The sequence below is a fragment of the Scyliorhinus canicula genome, chromosome 2, assembly GCF_902713615.1.
Source record: "Scyliorhinus canicula chromosome 2, sScyCan1.1, whole genome shotgun sequence".
Taxonomy (NCBI): Eukaryota; Metazoa; Chordata; class Chondrichthyes; order Carcharhiniformes; family Scyliorhinidae; genus Scyliorhinus; species Scyliorhinus canicula.
The window spans coordinates 89,979,081-89,994,247 of NC_052147.1; the positions used below are offsets into that span (position 1 = coordinate 89,979,081).

At 47.6% G+C, this 15,167-nt stretch overlaps 1 protein-coding gene across 2 annotated transcripts in view; it reads right to left on the reverse strand.

Moving 5' to 3' along the window:
• heatr4 (HEAT repeat containing 4) overlaps positions 1–4,604 on the reverse strand; it is a 188,386-nt gene extending 183,782 nt beyond the window's left edge. Inside the window, exons 1-2 of one of the 2 annotated variants that reach the window (XM_038782586.1) lie at positions 4,346–4,604; positions 3,522–3,679 (exon numbers count right to left, since the gene is read on the reverse strand). The gene's annotated coding sequence lies outside the window, so the exon portion shown is untranslated. The remainder of the gene's footprint in view (positions 1–3,521; positions 3,680–4,345) is intronic. The other variant, XM_038782580.1, reaches the window with a different exon arrangement.
• Positions 4,605–15,167: the final 10,563 nt, after the last annotated feature.

Here is a 15,167-nt window from a genome sequence, read left to right on the forward strand (position 1 = left end):
GTCACTGGCTTGGCCAAAATTTATTGCTCATCTCCAATTGCCCTTGAGAAGGTGGTGCTGAATTGCCTGTTTGAACCACTACAGTTCATCTGGTTCAACTTTTCTGTAGTAGTTTGGTATAACGGAGTGGCTTGCTAGGCCATTTAGTGGCCATTTATGAGCCATTCACATTTTCTGTGGACCCGGAGACACATGTAGGTCGGACCAGGTAAGAGTGGCAGATTCCCTTCCCTAAACACTCCATCCCTCTTCTGGTAACAGTCCGAGACTAAATAAGTTTGTTAGCAACCTTGTCGCACATTTGACTCAAAGGTGAGGTTCTGACCAAATATTTTCATCATCACTACGATCGCTTATTTTTACCTACATAATATCATCTGACCTCACCACTGTTTCAACTCATCTGCTGCTGAAACTTTAATTCCTGCCTTTGTTTCTTCTAGACTATTGATTGCCCACATTCTTACCCTGAGTAAACTTGTCATCCAATATTTCACTGTCTCTGTCTTAACTTACACCATCTGATTCCCCATTACCATTGGCTCCCATCAAGCCTTGATTTTTAAAATTCTCATCCTGGTTTTCAAATTCTGCCATGGCCTCATCCCTCCTTACCACTGCAATCTCATCCCATTTTACCACCCCCACCAGATATCTGCACTCATCTCATTCCAACCTTTAGAGCATCTCTGATTTTAATCACTCCATCATTGGTGGCTCTGCCTTAAACTCTGGAGCACCATCCCGACGCCTCACCGCCTCTCTACCTTGTTTTCCTCCTTTAAGACACTCATTCAGAATACCTCTTTTGACTGAATCTCTCTTTATGTGGCTTAGTGTCATAATTTCTGTGAAGTGTCTTGGGAGGTTTTATTACATTAAAGGCACTATATAATTGCTACTGTGGACTCAACATTAGAAAAAGTAAGCAAGGGTAATGCAGTAGGTGCAATATATTTGGATTTTTAAAAGGTCTTTGATAAGATATTGCACAATGGATTAATGACCCAAGGTCAGAGCATCTGGGGACAGGTAGCTGAATGGATAGCAAGCTGGCTACAAAACACAAAACAGAGTAGGGTTAAGGACAGCTATTCGGACTGGAAATAGATGAAAATTAGGTGTTCCACAAGGATTGATGCTGAGACTATTGTTGCTCACAATTTAAGTGAATAATTTAGACTCCAAAAATGGAAGTATAGTTTCAAACTTTGATTAAGATAGCAAACTGGGAGGTGCAGTTCTGAGCACACCTCAGGAGGAATAAGAAATATATTGTCTTTGGAGGGAGCAGAATTATCTCCAAGTGTTATTTTACGAGGGAAGAGTACATAAACTAGGGATGTAACCCTGGAATTCCGAAGGTTAAGATATTAAAGCAAACGGGGTGGATAGAAATCAACTACCGGTATATCTACTAGTTGGGGAGTCTAGGAATAGGGGGTGTCTAGGACCAGGGGGAAAAGACTAAAGATTAGAGACAGATTTTTCAGAAATGAAATTAAAAACACTTCTACACACAAAGGATGGTAGAAGTTCGTAACTGTCTTTTGAAATCAAGCAACTGATGCTAGATCAATTCTGAATTTTAAATCTGAAATTGATATGGAACAAAGTGCATACATGTATTCATGTTGCACATCAGCTGTGATCTCAGTGAATGGTGGAACAGACTCGAGGGCAAAATGACCTACTCCTGTTCCTATGTTCCTAAACTAATGCGGCGACAACAATACAGGACATTAATAAACTTGCAGAATGGCACCTAATTCAATAAGCATACCCCAGTATATGTGAGGTGGTACATTTTGTTAGGAAGAATAAGGAGGCCACATACTTCTTGGATAATAAACCTGAATTGGGTAGAGGAAAGAAGTGATCAAGGGGTACGGGCACATAAAAAGTAGCGACACAGATTAATTAGGCCATTAAAAAAAGCTAAACAAGCAATGCAATTTGTTTCTTGAACAGGACTGAGAAGCAAAGAAGTTATGCTAAACTTGTCAAATCTTGGCTAGTCTGCATTTGGAGTACTGTGCAAATTTCGGTGTCCATATTACGAAAAGAATGTAGAGGCACAGGAAAAAGTGCAAAGAAGATTTGCAAGGATGAGACCAGCACTATATATCAATCAGAAAAGACCAGTCTAGGTGTCTTTCTCCAAGGAAAGAGAATACGGAGGGTGACATGATCGAGGTCTTAAGATAATGAAATTTTATTCATTCATGGGATGTGGGTGTCGCTTGCTAGGCCAGCATTTAGTGCCCATCCCTATTTTCCCTTTATAAGGCAGTGGTGAGATGCCTTCTTGAATCAATGCACGGTCTGATTGGAGAGAATAATTCTATTTGTAGGGGAGTCCGAAACTAGAGATTAGAAATATAAGACAGTAAACACTAAAACAAACAAGGAATTCAGGAGAAACATCTTTACTGAAAGAATGGGAATATGTGAAATGTATTAGGGATAGTTGGGGAAGTAGTGTAGGTGCATTTAACAGGAAGAGAGTAAAGTACATATAGTGGAAAGGAACAGAAGGATTTTCTGCTAGTTAGGTTAAAACAAGAGTGGAGGCAGTCTGATGTGAAACATAAACCAATTGGGTTGAATGACCCATTCCTGTGCCATTCCTGACTTGATTATATCTATTTGAGAACTCAGAAATGTAGTAAACAAAGGCTACCAACAGACTTCGGGAGGACAAAGGCAAACTGGTGAAAAGCAGATGCCATTGCAAGATTGAGCGTAGGCAACATAAATTAAATGGTACAATTTTAAAGGGGACATAGGGACAGACAAACCCGAGGGTGCACATATACTTATCTATGAAGGTAGCAGGAAACGGAAAGTACAACACCAAGGAGGTTATGCTAATCCTTTATAAAACACAAGTTAGGCCTCCAGTTGAAACTGAAAAACATTTCCGAAAAGGGTAGTAAAACAACATTCATTAGTAACTTTCAAAAGGAAGTGTATGCATACTTGAAGCTAGGAAACAAATTTTTTTTTTTTTTTTTTTAAGAACATCCAGAGCAGGAGGCCATTTGGCCCATCGAGTCTGCACTGACGCACTTAAGCCCTCACTTCCACCCTACCCCCGCAACCCAATAACCTCTCCTAACCTTTTTGGTCACTAAGGGCAATTTAGCATGGCCAATCCACCTAACCTGCACATCTTTGGACTGTGGGAGGAACCCAGAGCACCCGGAGGAAACCCACGTAGACACGGAGAGAACGTGCAGGCTCCGCAGTGACCCAGCAGGGAATCGAACCTGGGATCCTGGCGCTGTAAAGCCACAGTGCTAATCACTTGTGCTACCGTGCTGCATTGTTATGGGAAAGGGTAGGGGAATAGCACATTATTGAATAGCACCTTCAAAGTGCTGCCACAACATGATTAGCTTAATGCCCTTCGCCTGTGCCATATCATTCTAGGAAGAAAATAAGCAGAAAGGAAGAGCGTGTTTTGGGTCATCGATACGGTGGATTTGGGAAACATGGTTGATATGGCGTACACGGACTTTTAGAAAGCCCATGACACAGGATGCTAGTAGTGTTATGCAGGAAGGCTATGGTTAGATGTCGGCTGTGGTGTTGACAGAATTCAGTTCTGAGGCCATTTCTGCTCACTGGTACATCAGTGATTTTGGTGATAGGGTTCGAGAGGGTGGTGGCCCATCTGTGAAGGCAATACAAAAAGATGAATTATAAATAATTCTGAGGAGCATGGGGATGTTGTAAAGATGCTGGAATAGGCAAGAGAAATGGCATAAACAACTGGGTGAGGTGGAAGCATTTTAATTATACTTTTAGTATGATTGAATGGTGTGGAAAAACGGAGGGCGGCATTTGCAGCTTCACGGTCACAACAACATGAAAACATTAAAAACACCTCGAGTGGATATGGCCACAAAGAAAACAAATACTGAGTTTGATGGCAAGAATGTGGTATAGAATAAAAATGTTGATGTTAAAGAGGATATGTTTAAGTCCACGGTTAATATATGATGTGTGGTTTGGGGTTCTACACGAGACAACATGTAGTAGATTCATAACTATTCTGTTTGGTAGGAAGAACAAATAAGAAAACAAAACTAAAAATTAGAGATGTTTTATTCGAACATGAAATTGGAGGATGATTTTATATTTAAAAAAATAAGGGACAAGGAGAATAGAGACTGGTCGAGGGATCATTAATATGGGGATGTAAATACGACATTAATTGTAAGTGATTTGAAAGAGACGAAAAACTAATCAGAAACACAACTGCCCAGTTTAACTTTTTGACTTAATTGAACTCTATAATCTCCAATGATCTAATGATTTTTATTTCTATCTCACTCACCCACTCTCTTCAATCTCAGGCTTTCTGTGTGTGTTTCGGGGTTTGTTACATGGGCCGTGTCCGCCGACAGCCGTTCGTGTCGGAGTGAGAATCGGAGCTGGAACGTTCCTGCGCCACCACGACACAGGGGGACAGCGAAGCGGGAACACCATGCAGGAGCGTTACTAGGCAACGGCACCTGGCAACGGAACGGTTCAAACCGACCCTGCCCACACATTCCACAACATGGTTATAAACAGTTACTGAGCACCGGCCCCACTGGGCAACATGGTTATAAACAGTCACTGAGCACCGGCCCCACTGGGCAACATGGTTATAAACAGTTACTGAGCACCGGCCCCACTGGACAACATGGTTATAAACAGTCACTGTGCACTGGCCCCACTGGACAACATGGTAAAACAGTCACTGAGCACTGGCCCCACTGGGTAACATGGTTATAAACAGTCACTGAGCACCGGCCCCACTGGGTAACATGGTTATAAACAGTCACTGAGCACTGGCCCCACTGGGTAACATGGTTATAAACAGTCACTGAGCACCGGCCCCACTGGGTAACATGGTTATAAACAGTCACTGAGCACTGGCCCCACTGGGTAACATGGTTATAAACAGTCACTGAGCACCGGCCCCACTGGGTAACATGGTTAGCAAACAGTCACTGTGCAACTGGCCCCACTGGGATAACATGGTTATAAACAGTCACTGTGCACGGCCCCACTGGGTAACATGGTTATAAAACAGTCACTGGCACTGGCCCACTGGGTAAACATGGTTATAAACAGTCACTGTGCACCGGCCCCACTGGGTAACATGGTTATAAACAGTTACTGTGCACCGGCCCCACTGGGTAACATGGTTATAAACAGTCACTGAGCACTGGCCCCACTGGACAACATGGTTATAAACAGTCACTGAGCACCGGCCCCACTGGGTAACATGGTTATAAACAGTCACTGTGCACCGGCCCCACTGGGTAACATGGTTATAAACAGTCACTGAGCACCGGCCCCACTGGGTAACATGGTTATAAACAGTCACTGTGCACCGGCCCCACTGGGTAACATGGTTATAAACAGTCACTGAGCACCGGCCCCACTGGTAACATGGTTATAACAGTCACTGTGCACCGGCCCCACTGGGTAACATGGTTATAAACAGTCACTGAGCACTGGCCCCACTGGGTAACATGGTTATAAACAGTCACTGAGCACCGGCCCCACTGGGTAACATGGTTATAAACAGTCACTGTGCACCGGCCCCACTGGGTAACATGGTATTAGACATAGTCATTTATACCAGCCACATTAGACAACATGGTATTATAAACAGGCATTTACACGGGTTCCATTAGATAACAGTGTTAAAAACAGTCATTTCCACTGGCCCCACTGGGCAACATGGTTATAAACAGTCACTGAGCACCGGCCCCACTGGGTAACATGGTTATAAACAGTCACTGTGCACTGGCCCCACTGGGTAACATGGTTATAAACAGTCACTGAGCACTGGCCCCACTGGACAACATGGTTATAAACAGTCACTGTGCACTGGCCCCACTGGGTAACATGGTTATAAACAGTCACTGTGCACTGGCCCCACTGGACAACATGGTTATAAACAGTTACTGAGCACCGGCCCCACTGGACAACATGGTTATAAACAGTCACTGAGCACCGGCCCCACTGGGTAACATGGTTATAAACAGTCACTGAGCACTGGCCCCACTGGTAACATGGTTATAAACAGTCACTGAGCACTGGCCCCACTGGGTAACATGGTTATAAACAGTCACTGAGCACCGGCCCCACTGGGTAACATGGTTATAAACAGTTACTGTGCCTGGCCCCACTGGGTAACATGGGTATAAACAGTCACTGTGCACTGGCCCCACTGGGTAACATGGGTTATAAACAGTCACTGTGCAGCGGCCCCAGTGGACAACATGGTATTAGACATAGTCATTTACAACCATCCACATTAGACAACATGGTATTATAAACAGGCATTTACACTGGTTCCATTAGATAACAGTGTTAAAAACAGTCATTACACTGGCCCCATGAGACAACATGGTATTATAAACTTCATTTACACTGGCCCCACTGGGCAACATGGTTATAAACAGTCATTTACACTGGCCCCATGAGACAACATGGTATTATAAACATTCATTTAAAACCTGCTCCATTGGAAAACATGGTATTATAAACAGTCAGTCATTTACACCAATCCCATTGGACAACATTGCACACTCCCAGTGAGACAGAGGACCATTCCAGAGTGAGGCACATCAAAGAGTGAGTTTGGGAGCTGGTATTTGAAGCTAGGTGGGAATTTACGGCTGGGTGGGAGGAGGCGCTTTTTATCCCTTGATTTGTTACTCTCAAATTTCCATTGAGTAGCCTTGCCCTGCTGCAAGTGATGACAGGGATAGAGCTGATTGCTAATTACCAGGTTAAGTCCTGTGGTGGGAAAAGGAAAACTCAGAAACGATCAGTCATGAATAAGAGCAAGTTTGTTTATTTCTTAGCTCTGCAGAGGACAGCAGGGTAGCATGGTGGTTAGCATAAATGCTTCACAGCTCCAGGGTCCCAGGTTCGATTCCCGGCTGGGTCACTGTCTGTGTGGAGTCTGCACGTCCTCCCCCTGTGTGCGTGGGTTTCCTCCGGGTGCTCCGGTTTCCTCCCACAGTCCAAAGATGTGCGGGTTAGGTGGATTGGCCATGCTAAATTGCCCGTAGTGTCCTAATAAAAAAAAGTAAGGTTAAGGGGGGGGGGGTTGTTGGGTTAGGGTATAGGTGGATACGTGGGTTTGAGTAGGGTGATCATGGCTCGGCACAACATTGAGGGCCGAAGGGCCTGTTCTGTGCTGTTCTATGTTCTATGACACCCTCCTCTCTCTACAGGAGAGGAAAGCACGCCGAGCGCCTCAACCTTCAGTCTTTATTCATTCAAAAGATACAAGTAAATCTCCATTCCATATAAGGAGTTGTTTTTCTCCTAACTTTACTTTCTCAACCTTCAGACAGCTGGGATATCAGTTTTTCTCTCTCTCTCTAACCTTGCGCGCGCGCGCACACACACACACACACACACACACACACCTGCAGCTTTAGTCAATCACACTATTAAGCAGTTATTCAATATTAAGTATTAAAATTGTCCATTACAATTCCCTCCTTTTTGTCATCTTAATGACAACATCTATCAAAATTTTAATTGCAGCCAGTCACCTAGGCAGTATCTACATTCCCTTATTGTTAAACAAATGTTTGCTCAAAGAACATACACATGTATTATCGTACTCCTGCAGATTTTTCAATAATACCATCATTAATCCTTGGTACACAAAATGGGAAACAGGTTGTCATTATAGCTATATGATACAGAAGATTAGTCTATTGACAGTTCATTCTCGAATGGAGGTATCCACTGGTTTGCCTCCTCTAAGTCAACTTGTTCCCTTGCTGCTGTTGGGTCAGATAGTTTCAACATCCAGTAACTACGGGACAGGTTTGCTATAGCTGCTTTCTGGAGGCATTGGCAGATGCATGGTCCAGTTTTGGGGAGTCCTTTCGCCATGGTCGCCACCACCAGGTTCCAGTTGTATGGGCCACAGGGGTCTCGGCATAAGTACTTATCATCTCGCAAGTATTTAGAGTCATAGGGCCACGGGTCACACGTAAATGTGCCTCTGGTTAATGTCACTGTAACCTCTCCAGCCCAATACGCTTTTCCCATTACCAGTTCCAGCATAAGCATCATGATAAGCGACATTACCCCTTTCATGTTGACTTGTCCGGTGTGAGCTGGGGCTCCGGCACCCACTTACAATGACTAGCGTGAATCCACGTTGCTCTTTCTGCTACCTTTATCGCTGTCTGCGTCACAAGGAGCACCTGGAATGGTCCCAGCCACTGTCTAGCTCTCCAGCTCTTCCTCCTGAAGTCTTTACCACTACCCAGTCGCCTGGCTGCAGGTCATGCAACTTCCCCTCAGCCGGTCGTGGCAGGGCTTCCTTCACTTGAGCTTGCACCCGAGATAAAATCGCATGGAGTTTTGTACAGTAACGTAACATTTCATCCTCACAATGGCTAGTCAGGGTCCTCGCGACGGGTTTTGGCCCAATTCCAGTGTTGGGTGGTCTGCCGAATAATATTTCAAATGGACTTAAATTGGCTCTACCTCTGACCCTAGTCCTCATGTACATTACAACTACGGGCAGGGCTTTCGTCCATGGTATTCCCATTTCATCGCAACACTTTGCTAGCTTATTTTTCAGAGTGGCATTTTCCCTTTCTACCGCTCCTCCACTCGCTGGATGGTATGCACAGTGTTGCCTTAGATCAATGCCTAGGTATTCTCCCACCTGCTTAAGAGCCTGGCTTATACAATGGCGTGCCATTATCACTGCTGATTTTCTCTGGGATGCCCCATCGTGGAATAATTTCAGTTAACAGGGCCTTGGTTACTGCACTAGCATCTTGTTTGGCTGTAGGGAACACCTCTACCCACTTAGAGAACATGTCACCATTACTAGGCAGTATTTCTTCCCTTCACTTGGGGTTAGCTCAATAAAGTCCATTTGAATATGCTCGAAGGGTCTCAGTAGTTCTGGGTGCGCCCCTGGGCTTATCTTAATTCCTCTCCCCACATTATTGGTAGCACAAATAACACATCGCTCACAAAATATCTGGGAGTAACTAGTAAAGCCTCTGGTGTACCAATGTGCAGCGATACTCTTGAACATCCCTCCTTTTGACACATGGTCCTTGCCGTGTGTCAACTTAGCATAATGAGGAAATAGCGCTCTCGGTAGACATGGCTTATCACTGGGGCCGTACCATACCCCTTCTTTTACCTTACCCCCTGCCTTTGACCATTCTTTCTTTTCTTCCCGTGAGGCTTGCGTTTGCAGGTCTTCTATGTCTGCTGTTGGGATAGGAACTGTTAGCATTGGCATGTTTACATTATCACTGATAGGTTTTCGTGCTGCTGCTTTCGCTGCCGCATCCTCCCTTGCATTTCCCTGTGAGACTGGATCGGTTTTCCCTGTATGTGCGTCACACTTACAGACTGCAATACACTCAGGTAAGAGGACTGCGCCCAAGAGATCAGAAATCAGCCCATGGTGCGTGATTGGTTTGCCTGTTGATGTTAAGAATCCCCTATGTTTCCACAAGGTTCCGAAATCATGAGTCACCCCAAAGGCATATCTACTGTCTGTGTAGATAGTAACGGACTTGCCTTCTGCAAGTTTACATGCTTCTGTAAGGGCTATCAGTTCTGCAGCTTGTGCGGAGAGGTGTCTAGGAAGCGGCTCTGCTTTTAGTATGTTGTGTGATGTGACTATGGCATACCCCACACAGTTCTGGCCCGCTTGTCGATCTCTGAACGCAGACCCATCCACAAACAGTTCCATGTCGGGATTTTGTAGGGGGGTATCCTGCAAGTCAGGTCGCGGACTACAAACTTCATTAGTTAGAGCAACACAATCATGTGGTTCCTCATCACCTGCGGTGGGAAGAAGAGTGGCCGGGTTAAGTATGGTACACCTTTTCACTGTAATGTTTGGCATTTCCAGCAGGACCGTATTATATCTTAACCACCTTGCCGCAGACATATGAGCTGTTTTTTGCTCTAGGAGAAGTAGTGAGACTGCATGTGATACCAATAAAGTTATATGGATTCAGAACATTAGGGGCTCTGGCCATGACAGCATCATTGACTGCCTGCAAGTCCTGTACAAACCTCCATCCCTCGAGATCTCCCGGGAGAGTCGTCTTTTTGACAGGGAAAATCGGTGTACGCACTGGTGAGTTTTCGCGGGGTACTGTGACTCCCGCTTTCAATAGTGAATTGAATACGGGGTGATCCCTTCTACCGCTTCGGGTTTTAGCGGATACTGTGTTCTGTATGGTCTATAATCAGACTTTGGTGTAATCTTTACGGGCTCACAATTGCGTATTAGACCCACATCATGTTTTCCCTTTGCCCAAAGTTTCCCCGGAACTGTCTGCAGTCGCGGGTCATCGGCAGTAATTTGTACAAAACTCCAGGTTGTTCCCCTATGGCTCTGGTCCGAGGCGGGGACTATTTCCACCACTCTCTCTGCCTGAGATAGCCAGTTAAGATTCTTTTTATAAGCTCGCATACTCGTACTGAACCACACAGTTGTGTCTGAAAGCAGTGTCCAATCATTGACTTTGAGATTTTTAAGGACCCACGGTCCCAAATCTTTTCATTGTCTATTGCGCCCTTTCGCTAACGATACATAGGGGTGTGACCCTTCTATTGTAAAGGGGTGTGGTACTCCCGATCTCAGACGTATTATAGACAGGTTTATACTTGCAGCGCACCTATGCTCATCCCAATATAATTCCCATATCAGCAGCACCTTAGACTTTTGCAACTTCCCGAGCCATTCATTCTCATATCAATTATCTGGTTTCCCCCAAGTGAATGTGTGCGGTGCAGTGCAGATTCTCCTTGGACATAAAGTCAGTGTTAATAGGGTTAACGCGGGTCCGGAAGAGCATTGAAAGATATCTGGACATTAATGACACGGGGGAGGTGCGGGTGGGGATGGTATGGGAGGCCCTGAAGGCGGTGATCCGGGGGGAGTTGATCTCCATACGGGCACATAGGGAAAGGAGGGAGAGACAGGAGAGGGAGAGGCTGGTGGGGGAGCTTCTGGACGTGGATAGGAAATATGCGGAGGCACCAGAGGAGGGGCTGCTGGGGGAACGGCGTAGTTTGCAGGCTAAGTTTGACCTGTTGACCACCAGAAAGGCGGAGACACAGTGGAGAAGGGCGCAGGGCGCGATTTATGAGTATGGGGAGAAGGCGAGTAGGATGTTGGCACATCAGCTCCGCAAGCGGGATGCGGCTAGAGAAATTGGGGGAGTGAGGGAGAGGGGTGGGAACATAGTGCAGAAGGGGCCAGAAGTAAATGGGGTTTTCAGAGACTTCTATAAGGAGCTGTATCGGTCAGAGCCGCCGACGAGGGGAGGGGGGATGGAGGGCTTCTTGAACAAACTGAGGTTCTCCAAGGTCCAAGAGGAGCTGGTAGAGGGGCTGGGGGCGCAGATAGGGTTAGAGGAGCTAGTCAAGGGGATTGGGCATATGCAGTCGGGGAAGGCGCCGGGGCCAGACGGGTTCCCGGTGGAATTTTACAAAAAATATGCGGATCTGGTGGGCCCTGTGCTGGTGCGAGCCTTCAACGAGGCATGGGAGGGGGGGGGCTCTGCCCCCGACAATGTCGCAGGAACTGATCTCTCTGATCTTGAAGCGGGACAAGGACCCCGTGCAGTGTGGGTCATATAGGCCTATCTCGCTCCTGAATGTGGACGCCAAGCTGCTGGCAAAGATCCTGGCTACCAGGATAGAGGATTGTGTGCCAGGGGTGATACACGAGGACCAGACGGGTTTTGTGAAAGGGCGGCAGCTTAATACGAACGTGCGGAGACTGCTAAACGTCATCATGATGCCGGCAGTGGAGGGGGAGGCGGAGATAGTGGTGGCATTGGACGCGGAGAAAGCATTTGATAGGGTGGAGTGGAAGTACCTGTGGGAGACGCTGGAACGGTTTGGATTTGGGGAGGGGTTTATTAAATGGGTGAAGCTGCTCTATTCGGCCCCGACGGCAAGTGTAGTGACGAATGGTAGGAGATCGGAGTATTTTGGGCTCCACCGGGGGACCAGACAGGGGTGCCCCTTGTCCCCCCTGCTCTTCGCACTGGCAATTGAACCGTTGGCGATGGCACTGAGGGGCTCAGGGGGGAAGGAGAGGGCTGACAAGGGGCGGGGAGGAGCACCGGGTATCGCTATACGCGGACGACCTGCTGCTATACGTGGCAGACCCAGAAGGGGGAATGCCGGAGGTGATGGAACTGCTAGCAGAATTCGGGGACTTTTCGGGGTACAAGCTAAACTTGGGTAAGAGTGAGGTATTTGTGATACACCCAGGGGACCAGGAAGAGGGAATCGGGAGACTCCCGTTGAAGAAAGCAGGAAAGAGTTTTAGATATTTAGGGGTGCAGGTGGCAAGGAACTGGGGGACTCTCCACAAGTTGAACTTCTCCAGGCTGGTGGAACAGATGGAGGAGGAATTTAAAAGGTGGGACATGGTGCCGCTGTCGCTGGCGGGCAGAGTGCAGTCCGTTAAAATGACGGTCCTCCCGAGGTTGTTGTTTTTATTTCAGTGCTTGCCCATCTTCCTCCCTAGGGCCTTCTTCAAAAAGGTGACGAGCAGCATCATGAGCTACGTGTGGGCGCACGGCACCCCAAGGGTGAGGAGGGTCTTCTTGGAGCGGAGTAGGGAGAGTGGAGGGCTGGCATTACCCAACCTTTCGGGGTATTACTGGGCGGCTAATGTATCGATGGTGCGCAAGTGGATGATGGAAGGGGAGGGGGCAGCTTGGAAACGAATGGAGAGGGCGTCCTGTGGCAACATAAGCCTGGGGGCCCTAGTAACGGCGCCATGGCCGCTCCCTCCCACGAGGTACACCACGAGCCCGGTGGTGGCGGCCACCCTCAAGATCTGGGGGCAGTGGAGGCGACACAGGGGGGAAGTGGGAGGTCTGATGGAGGCACCGTTAAGAGGGAACCATAGATTCATCCCGGGGAACATGGACGGGGGATTCCAGAGCTGGCACAGGGTGGGCATCAGGCAGCTGAAGGATCTGTTTGTAGATGGGAGGTTTGCGAGCCTGAGAGAGCTGGAGGAGAAATTCGGGCTCCCCCCGGGAAACATGTTTAGACATTTGCAGGTGAAGGCATTTGCTAGACGCCAGGTGGAAGGGTTTCCCTTGCTCCCCAGCAGGGGGGCGAGCGATAGGGTGCTCTCGGGGGTCTGGGTCGGAGGGGGGAGGATATCGGACATATACAAAGTAATGCAGGAGGCTGAGGAGGCATCAGTAGAGGAGCTGAAAGCCAAGTGGGAGGGGGAGCTGGGAGAGCAGATAGAGGATGGGACATGGGCTGATGCCCTGGAGAGGGTTAATTCTTCCTCCTCGTGTGCGAGGCTTAGCCTCATTCAATTTAAGGTGCTACATAGAGCCCATATGACGGGGACAAGGATGAGTCGGTTCTTTGGGGGTGAGGACAGATGTGTCAGGTGTTCGGGAAGTCCAGCGAACCATGTCCATATGTTTTGGGCATGTCCGGCACTGGAGGAGTTCTGGAAGGGGGTGGCAAGGACGGTGTCGAGGGTGGTGGGATCCAGGGTCAAACCAGGATGGGGACTTGCGATCTTTGGGGTTGGGGTGGAGCCGGGGGTACAGGAGGCGAGAGAGGCCGGAGTACTGGCCTTTGCGTCCCTAGTGGCGCGAAGAAGGATACTGATACAGTGGAAGGACGCGAGGCCTCCAAGCGTGGAAACTTGGATTAATGACATGGCAAGCTTTATCCAGTTGGAAAGGGTCAAATTCGCCCTGAGAGGGTCGGTACAAGGGTTCTTCAGGCGGTGGCAGCCTTTCCTCGACTTTTTGGCTCAAAGATAGGGTGCAGAGGTCGCAGCAGCAGCAACCCGGGGGGGGGGGGGGGGGGCAACAACGGGGGTGGTGGGCTATTTAAGGCTGTAATGCGGGCAAATTTGTTCGCAGTTCTTGTTTGATGTTAATTGTTGCTTTGTTTGTTTTGGGGGGGGGGGGGGGGGGGGGGAGGGGGGGAGGGACAGTGCGCGCGGGGGGGTCGGGCGGGGGGGGATATTTGTTAAGAGGGAATATTTTGTAATAGTCTATGGTTAGGTGGGGTAAATATTTTCATGTAAAAAATCTTTTCAATAAAAATTATTTAAAAAAAAAAATAGGGTTAACGCGTTCGCGTGCTTCTCCCATGAGTGCTCGGTTTACTGAACTCACTGCCGCTGGAGTCAATCTCCATTCATAAATATACATCAGAGGTCTGGCGTCAAATTTAACTCCTTGGATTCGTGCATCACACTCTCTATAGTGTGTGTAAAGTTTTCAAGAACGTTAGTACAAGAGGTTAGCTTAAGCGGTTCTTCATTGCAAAGCATCAAGGTATTGGACTCACCCTCTCCTTCAGGCATACCTCCATCGTCCTCTCCTCCCCTTTGCCAATTACCATTGTCATCATCGTCTCTTGGCCCTTCTTGTCTCTTTGTTGGGCAGTCTCTTGCCCAGTGGTCCTTGCTTCCGCACGTGAAACACCCATCCGTCTTGCCGCGTCCTCGCCCTCGACCTCCCCTGCCTCTTCCTCTTGTCCGTCCTCTACCTCTTCCTCGTTACTGACCTTCTGCAACCTGTGTCACCATCTGCATCATAGTTAGCTGTGCTTGGTGACTCTGATCCTCCCTCCTTTTGTTCCGCTTCGCCTTTTCTTGTGTCAGTAGCTTTTCAGCGTGTATGGCGTGTTGTTCGATTAAGTTGAGTTTCCCTGTGTTCCATGTAATACATGTATTTTTCACCTTCTTAGCGATGTCCTCACTTAATCCATTCATAAAACTGTTCCGCAGATGTGTCTCATACGGAGTCACTTCAGCTGTATTCATGTCAGCTGGTGGTGTAAGTCCACTATGAGCGTTATGGACTTCTGTGAGCCGGGTCAGGTACTGGGACACAGTTTCACCGTCACGCTGCTTACACATGGCAATTTTTGTCATGTCCATTCTTACCGGAAAGGCAGTTTGACAGGCGTCCACCAGACCTGTAACAAAGGCGTTATAAGGCACATTATCTGCATGGTCTGGTTGAACTTGGCGTGCTTGTACATTATCATATGGCCAATTGTATCGGATCTTGGAGATGTCTGCGCCCAATTTCCTCCCCAATAATCGCCGCATCTCATGAGACGTG